This window comes from Dipteris shenzhenensis, chromosome 17 (assembly GCF_047967505.1).
Source record: "Dipteris shenzhenensis isolate YYH24624 ecotype China chromosome 17, Dip_SZ_1.0, whole genome shotgun sequence".
Lineage (NCBI taxonomy): Eukaryota > Viridiplantae > Streptophyta > Polypodiopsida > Gleicheniales > Dipteridaceae > Dipteris > Dipteris shenzhenensis.
The window spans coordinates 18,215,372-18,225,259 of NC_141612.1; positions in this window are offsets into that span (position 1 = coordinate 18,215,372).

Consider the following 9,888-nt stretch of genomic DNA (forward strand, 5'->3'; position numbering starts at 1 on the left):
GGAGTGACAGGTGTAGCCACAGATTTTGGCCTTGCCTCATCTCCATTGTCACAATCCCAGAGATGTCTACCAACCAAGATGTTGCGAACCATAAAACTCCACAATGAGTAATTGGTACCATCCAACTTATCCTCGTGTGTGAGCACTCCAAACACCTCATTGGGGTTGTTCTGAGCCATTTTTGCCATAAAAACTCAAAAAACGTAGCAAACTAGACAAGTAAAATCCATTCTTGGGATGTAAAATGCACAACTAGAGTCTGCCAAAAAATTCTGCCCACAGTGACAATTACTGTAATGCACCACAATGCTTTGCAAATGCAAAAAAATCTGTAAAGAATATCTGCAAAAAGTGGCAAAAGTCTCCAATTTGACTCATACTCAGTCCAAAACTGCTTGCAAATCTTTCGAAAGCCAAAAGCCCCAAATTTATGCAATTCTCTGCAAAAAATTCAAAAGCCCCAAATGTGCACCCAAAATGCAGGCCAAAAAATGGCTCTCTGCACAAATGCTTATCAAAAACTTCTTCCAAGGTTCACCTGTAAAGAAAACCCTGCAAACAACCACCCTACTAGAGTACCTTGCTCTGAAGGCCTACAATAGTCTGTATAGTATGGTCATATGGACATTGACGGTGGCAGGCAAGTATGGAATGACCTATACGGACACTGATGACTGACAGTATGGATGACTTGTACGGTTGGCGTAGTACAAGAGCTGTACGACAGTTTGCACGTGTAGTGTAGCGTTGCCACAAAATGGCAACGCTGATGCAACATGTGTGCGGAATGTAGTACCAAACGAAGCTGTACGGGATGATAGACGGAGCTGTACAGAATGTAGGTATGAACTTCACTGACTGTCATATGGAATGCCATACAAACGATGACACTAGTACGGATCTGTACATTTGTATAGACGGCGATGGGACTACGCAGAATCATACGGGCAGCTGGTATGGGATCCATACAATCGTACGGGCTGTATGGAATAGATGATAGGGGTCGCGAGCTGGAGCAGGATGGAGCGGTACGGGATGGAAGCAGGAGGTCGGGTAGGAAGAACCTGCTTTGATACCAAATGTGAACAATGAAGAGTAGAGATCAAGAGAGTGAGTGCTGAATAACTAAATAGAATGAGTGAAGTACAAAATTGAAGTGAGGTGTTTTGTCTAAGTGACAAAACCCTATCCTATCCTCTAACCATAGTTAGGGATTGGATTGTGGTTGGACTGCGGTTAGGGGGAAAAACCTCATAGAGGGAAAAGTGCCCCTAACCTACTTATTACAATACATTGGCCACTACCTAGAATATAATAATAATTCTAATAGTCCCTTTGTAGCTCCCCTTTCTAGGCACTTTAGGGAAGCACTAGGTGCAGTACCAGTTAGCAAAGAGGTTGACAAGGCCTTTCCATTATTGTGTCCACTCTGAGAGGTTAATGATACAGTGTCCTTTCCATCAGATCGCAGTAGCAGTGACCAGTATATCTACACTGGCATTTGTCTTGGTGATGACAGTAGTTTGGTCGATTCATCAGAGGTGTGCTCATCAGCCTTAGTACTTCCTCAGTACCTTAGGGGGACATGCTCAGTCCTAGTATCTCATTAAGAAGATGTTGAGAGATCACGCTCAACATCGTGTGATCATATGTGCATAGCACTAACCCAATAGAGTGCTATAAAGGAAAGGGTTAGATGCCCTAACCTTAACCCTAAATGTGTTTGTATATATTCTACATTTTTAGCTAAATATAGTGTACAGTTAGTCATTTGTGGTGTGCTTTGTCCTCTCTCCTCATCTCCACTCTTCTCCTCTCCCCTCTTCATATTTTGTCATGGTATCAGAGCTCCCTTGCCTTCTCCTAAGGGATAGCTATCTACATGAGAGAGACTGATAGATCGAGATTGATTGAGCGTGATTGAGTGAGCATCCTTTCATTCTGTTGATGAAAGAGAGAAATTTCATCTTTGCAACAGTGAATTCCGTTCATTCGACAAAAGAGTTCCGTCTATTCTTTTCATTTATTTCTTGAGCATTTGTGAGAGATCTACATTGTGAGAGAGACCATTGAGAGCCTAGACTGCATTGAGAGAATTTCCTTAATGCATGGAAGAAGAGGGAGATAAGGTCTCCATTGAGGGAGTTAGCAAGCTCTTCTTGAGCTCTAGAGCAGAATACTCGCAAAGTCTAAACATGCAACAACTCTATAGCAACACAAGAAGCATGACCAGACTTGTGCTAAGGCAGGCTTCCTCAACAACAAAGTAGCAAAAGCACTTGACAGTGAGCCTACCATTCACCGGCCTTCCACAACAACTCTTTTGACAACAACTCCATGCAAGCGGACTCCTCAGCCGACTTCAACTCCAACAAACAGTAGCATCAATGGGTAGCTCATGCATCTATCTCCTAGTCGAAGCAGGCATCTGAGCTTGCTCATGACCACCCTCATCTCGAAAGTCAAAGTGCCCAGTCATCCTTTGACCAATCAAATTGCCACGTGGCACATTGACCCCCTGCTTGTGGCACAATTACCTCTTCATTGGCACACTTGGCACTTTGCATGTGAACACACATTTGTCACATCATCATAGTGCTCCACTGGCACACCTCTTGCTAAGCACAATGCCACATCATCACTACATGTGACTCATAGTGCCACATCATCACTGCACATTTCACTCTTTTTTGCCCCTCCACTAGACCAAGCCGTATCTCTTGATCCAAGAGGAATTTGAGGGAGCTACAAAAAGGTCAAACGATTGATTTTTTGCTCTATGCGCTCATCACATCATGCATACATTTTGGCACAAGTATCACTCACTTTTGAGCCTCATCGACAAATCCACTTCCTACACGCACATCAGCCTCTACATCGACGCATTTGACCCAGCACATAGAAAAAACCAAAGAAAAGAAATTATTTACTGCTCTTTCATCGATCGATGGTTGGTATAGATTTAGATCAGAGTAAACTAGATCGCCATAGAGGGGACGCTTTGAATTTCCCCAAGTTGCCAATCTAAGCCATGCCCAAATTTTTGAACTAATTCCTACTCGGAGTCAGTCCCTACACTCACATATGGTTTCACATCATCACATTACCTGAAACCTAATATTCATCAGTTCAGTGAGCACACTTTATAGTGTTCAGAGGCATTGCTGATTGTTCAACGGGCCACATGATTTGATTTCACACACACATGCCATCATTGTAAAGCCTATTTGGCTATTTCATGGCATTGTGCACATCATTTCAGCCTTGTAAAGCCTCTTGGCTATTCTTGGTATCATTTGCCACAAGCCTTGTAATTCAAATCAGATTATATATATATTGCAGTTCTACCTTCACCGACAGTTCAAATTTCACTTGCCACAGGTAGTGTTTTGCAGTTGATTCAGACGGTGATTTTCACGACACTTTGAGTACATTTCTTGCACCATGTCTACGACTAGCAACCTCAATTACGGCACATGGAAATATCGAATGGAGACCATTCTTGTACTTCAGGATAAATGGGAGTATGTCAATGGATCTACACCTAGAACATTGGAGGATCCATCCAGCAGTAGCTCTACTCCACTTGTCATAGCACTAGCAGTGGGATCTACAACTACACAAACAATTTTCGCACCTGTAGCAGATCCTGCTATTCCCCGAGCACATGTGAAATGGGATAAGAAAGATAAATATGCATATCATCTGATCAAGTAGAATGTGCAAGATGTCATGCTAGGATAGCTCAACACGGTCAAGACATCGAAAGAAGCATGGGATATATTCGCAGCTCTCTATGAGTCCAAGAACACTTTTAGGATTCTCACACTGAGAAACCAAATCACCTAGAGTTTTTGCAACAAAAGCAGGGAAACTGGTCATGCTTACGTACTCTGGATTAAAGACTATAACAATCAAGGCTGTGTCTTTTGGGCAAGAAGAGCCACAACAGCAACCCTTCCAATCCTAGCAACAAATGTTCCAATGAGGTGGAGGCGGCAGTGCCCCGTGGAGGTAGATGTGGTGGCAGGGGTCATGGTTAGAATCGATCGAAAACCTGTCTGTTTTGCTAAGGCAAAGGCCATTGGTGGAACAAATGTCTAGAGGCTCAGGAATGGGATACCTTATAAAATGTACCTTCCTTCCCTTATATAACCCCCCTCCCTTACACTCACGTGGTACCATACGATAAACCCTAGTGGACCCCCTGGGCAGTTAAGTTAATATCCTCGTAATAATAGAAGCAAACCACCGCGTTGGTGTTATCCTAAAATAGATACATTGCCCAAGTAAACTCTGGAGAAAGTTAATAATTCAATAGATTACACACATATTACATAGATTACATCTCAAAGACTCCTTTCGTTTAGATTACATCTCAATAACTCCTTTTCTTCAGGGGGTTGTTTCCACATTGCTTTGAGCAGGTTGCCTTTTTGAGCTCCCTGATTATAGGCTCGGCCCTCCTTGCTCCTTTCTCGAAGTGGGCTAGTTCCTCCCTAAAGCCCCTCCCTTCATGTTGCTTCCTCTTTCCTTAATTTGAGTTTCTTGATTGGAGCCTCAGCCCTTCTTGCTCCTTTCTTGAAGAGGGCTGGTTCCTCCCTTCAAGCTCCTTTTCCTCGCAGTCAATAGCCTTCAAGGAGCATTTTGTTTCCAAATGGCAAACAAGGATGATTTTTTCGTGTTAGTTTCGTTAATAAGCGAAAGTTTTATATGGCTTGTGAAAGTTTGTATGCTTTTATAAAAATATAAGCTTAGTATATTCACCACAATTTGAAACTAAAATTAAAAAAAGGGCTAGGTTTAGCCTTTAAGATTATAAAATTATAAATAAAGTCCATGAAAATTCACCAAAGTTTTATATAATAAATAAATAAATTTGGAAACTTTCGCCTACATATTATATATACAATTTAAAAACTTGGCTAGATCTATAGAATTAAGCACCAAAAGAAGACTTGTGCAATCAAGTACAATCTAGTGTTAACATTTAATGCTTGCTAGAATGATAATAATGTGGAGGTTTTATCCAACAAGTTGATGCACTACACAATGATGAATAACTACCCCACTTCCTAGGCTAAGTTAAATGGTGCAGTCTCTTTCTCTGCCACCCCCTATTTGAACATGAAGGCGTTTGATATTGCATAAAATGTAAATGCAATGTCCTATTGTCACCAATGTATCCGAGACAGTACAAATTGAATTCAATACTCAATCAATATCTTAACTAGACCAATGCGTGGCCTTATATCCAATGTACATTTGGCTAACTTAAGCCTATGGTAGGCCCATCACCAGCACTATGTCTACCCCTCATCAAGTCATATAGTAGGGATATTCTCTCCATGCTTCTATCTTCAACAAGGACATGGAAGGACACTACATACATAGGTAAACATAAGCAACAAGTAGATTCTAAGCAAGAAGAATCAAATGATTAAAATGACACAAAATTAAAGAATGAAATTTTCTATAATGGCCTGGCAGAAGGTGTCTTGCTAGATATTTTAAGTATTTCTTTAGTCGCAGTTTATGATTGCGAAAAGTAGGTAAAATTTTGACTAAATTAATGAATAGAGCTAGAGTAGTGAATATGCAATAAGTCATGTATTTAGTTATGTGTGTGTGTGTGTGACATCATGTACTTCTATACATTTATATATTTAGAAATTTATCACAATGCAAAGAACTTGCCAGTCAATAGAGGCTTTAAATATAAATCTACCCTTCAAGCATTCTCATATATTGAGTACACTTAAGCCATCTATCCAGTCTCACAATCTTGTATAATGGAAGATTCTACAGATTTATGACAAGAAATAAGAAGAATTGAACTAAACTAAAATGCCACATGCAAATCCTTAAATATATGTATCAATGCATAGGGGGATATACTCTCTTTCTATTTTCACACAAACACACACACACACACACACATATGTCGTTGGTCTTGGCATTAAAGTCCCATATGAGCAAGACTCTCCTAGCTACATGCACCTCTAGATGTCCTCGTGGATTGCTAAGGAAGGTAAGATATGTCCCTAGAGATTGTCCTAATATAATTCAATGTCTATGGGGATACATAACATGTTGTAATCCCCTCTCTCTCCCAACTCGCTTTAGGGATGCACATTGATGAATGAGCAAAGGGTGACAGTGGAAGAAAGGAAGAATTAAGAAACCCCATCTTTTGCCATGTCTATATTAGCCCACCCACGTTCCCAACCCAATCCCATACCCACATTAGCCATCTAGCCCCGCGTGGGCATCATTTTGTCCTATCAAGACGTGTGCTTTTTCTTTTTATTAGCCTTTCTATCTTGATCTCTATATCTGTAATCTTCATGGAAATGCCACCCTTGTGAACCCTTTGGATCATCAGTCATTGCTTAATCAAACGACAATGTCCCTAACATGATGGGCGAGGAAGCCTTTGCTAATACGCTAATGCACATCATTTTTGTTGAATAGCTTTTGTAGTAGGTTACATTGACAAAATTGATGCACAATGGGCAAAGGATATTGCGTAATCTCTTACAATATTGGCTAACAACGCATGTTGTTTTTGTTCCTAGGTTTGTACTTTACCAACTAGTGTGCCACCTTACTCGATAAGGTTGACCTCTTATTGGAGTGGTACCATAACTCCTAAATTGCTGGTACAAACTGAGGTGAGGAAAATGCTCACGAACTCTGAAACTAGACACCCACACGATGACAAGCAATGACCATGAGAAATAGGCTCAGGGGCTCCTTGCTTTTATAGATGGCGAAGCTCCATCCTCTTTTTCACGTAGCCTTTCTTTTTCATGCAAATCTTTTCATTTCCATGGCCCCTTTACATTAATGATTGAGAGCCCTACATTTATGCTACATGGTCTCCTTTTATCCACCTCCTTTGCTTTCTTTCCTCCAATCACTCCTAGATCATCGCCCCATCGATACCAACATTGTAATGGAGGGTTGTGAAGTGCTTGGTGGAGTCTTGGAGGACCTTCTACAAAGTGTGACATGAGCAACCACATGCCTTCTAACTATGCCTACCACATCACCCCCACTGTGAGAGGATGCATTGAAGACTTGGGGAAATGTTACACTAGTTTAAACCAATAGGAATTTCCCTTAGATTTATGAACCGTATTATCTTTCATCTCTACTCTAGTACTACTCCAATATGCATCACGTGATAGCCTAGTAAACCTTGATATCCTTGATTGCAAATTGCTATCCCACTTACCATGGTTACCAAGTGAGGTTTATAGGTCTTGTCTTCAAGTTTTAATGATCTTGTTAAAGGTAATAATGCAATTCTCTCTCACCTCTCAAGGGTTAGATGCTAGAGGTCCTCGTGGACTTCTTCACACTATTACTACTAAAGCTTATACAATATCTCCTTAGATGTCAAGATGATTTAGATTCATTGGAAGGCACCCTTCACCAAGTTACAGAGCACTAGATTAAAGTGAGACATATGATATATGGAAAGTAATACTTAAGACTTGATGCACCTCAACGGTAAGTTAGGGTGGGGAGAGAGAGAGAGAGAGAGAGAGAGAGAGAGAGAGAGAGAGAGAAACAGGGGGAGAGAGAGAGAGAGGGAGAGGGGGGAAAAGAGAGAGAGAGAGAGAGAGAGAGAGAGAGAGAGAGAGGGGGGGGGGAGAGAGAGAGAGAGAGAGAGAGAGAGAGAGAGAGAGAGAGAGAGAGAGAGAGAGGGAGGGAGGGAGGGATGGAGGGGGCGGGAGGGAGGGAGGGAGAGAGGGGGAGAGAGGGGGGGGGAGAGGGGGGGGGAGGGGGAAAGAGATATATATATATATAGAGAGAGAGAGAGAGAGAGAGAGAGAGAGAGAGAGGGAGGGAGGGGGGGAGGGAGAGGGGGGGAGGAGGGGGGGAGAGAGAGAGAGAGAGAGAGAGGGGGGGGGGGTAGAGGGAGGGGGAGAGAGAGAGAGAGAGAGAGAGAGAGAGAGAGAGAGAGAGAGAGAGAAGGGGGGGTTTGGGTAAGGTGCTTGGCGTTGTGTAAATGATACATACATAAATCAAATTAAAAAACATATAAATTTCAAGGTTGCAACACACTACCAAAAATAGCTTAGGGTGCCAATTGAGACATAAAACTCTTTACAAAATAGTAAAATGGAGCTAATCTATCTCTTACACTATAGCATACTACTCACAATAGGGCAGAGTGCAAGTCTAAGCTCTACTTGACAAGTTTTGAGAGATCACCCATATTATGATGCAAGCCAATCGATGTGGGATAGCAGGCAAGAGGGAAAGGGGTTAGTTGAGAGGACAGAGGTAGGTAGAATGTAATGGGTACGCATACAAGTAAAGGGGATGAATCACTTTTTCTTATACACTGTTGCATTCATATGAATAAAGTTATGTCTGTGAAAAGTTGGGAACAATGTTGGGATATTTTTTTTCCCTTGAAAAATGTGATATTTCTTTTCAAAAAATATATAAAACAAATTTTATCAAATTAATGGAAATGAAGAAGACTTCTTCCCGAGACTAATTTTATCAATTACCCTTAGGAACACATCCCTACAAACCTTATCATAACCCTTATCTAGCCATCTCCCAACATCACCATATTTTGTCCAAAAGCTTGAATAGAGTTTATTGTCAACAACACATCTAATACCTTTTAAAATATGCTTCTCCCAAAGAAACCATGCCACTCCTTTCCAATAAGCTTTGAAATTAAGTCCCTTCTATAAGGATAGAATCTTGGCCAAAATCTTGTAAGAAACATTCAACATTGTAATGGGATTGTGTCCCTAACATGTATTCTACTTGGTTGTTTAGGGAGGAGCTTTACCAGCCCATCATTTTAACATCTTCTCACAGACCAACTTGACTATAAGCCTCATTCACTAGCCCATGATTAACATGACTACAAGCTTCATTAACCATATGGGAAGGAAATAACTTATCAAATAAGCACAAAATCAAGCTACCCCACTAAAACTAAAGTGGGATGTGCCAAAAGTTGCATAGCTTGCTTGTGCCAATACTTTTAGTTTCTTGACAATGTCTCCTTTTAGTAGATTTCCAATCATTGCAGCCACATGTGAGTTGATTTTGTGGACCCATTTTGATTGCCTTATAGATGCCCTTTGAAGTATGTAGTGAACATCCACATATGATTGAAATCATAGACAAAGGCATAGTAAACTCCTTGTTGATGCTTCGATCACTCACCCGCAACTAACCTAAGGTGCTCGGTGTTAACCTGTCCCTGTGCAGTGCTAGATGAAGATGATCGCTCTTGCAATTTTTACGTACGACGTGCTCGAGTGACAGAACAGATGACAACATTAACACTCAGAGCTTGGGGCTTTTTGTTTACAAGAGAGCTATATGATGATGGGAGACTTCCGAGTTCATATACACTTAAGCAAGTGATACTGAGTGCAAGACATTTTGAAGAACAAGAGACTATAAACAAAAATAGTCAACTTATATTGATCTTCTGCTTACAAACAAGTAGTAAGCTTCTTAATCTAGCAAGCTCAAGTGAGAGGGAGAGAACTTGGCACACTGCTTTCTTGTTCTCTACCTCTCCCTGTTTACAACCGCTTTCTACTAACTACGCCAAAACCACCAAGACATTGCGCTCGATGTGCCACACTGCTACTAGCTATTGGTGGATCTACCACAATCTCTTACATCTTCAATTGCTAAAGATGCTTGGTCCAAATCTTCCTCTTCTTTTGAGCAAGTCTACACTCGACAGACCCTACCCATGTTAGCCTGACCCGAGTACTAACATTTCTCCTTAGCTATCCTTGAGCGCAATGTCCTCATGGAATGGTAGGAACCAACCACTACTTGAATGTTGAGGCTCCTAGATAAACTGCGGGGGAACCACAAAGGATGGCG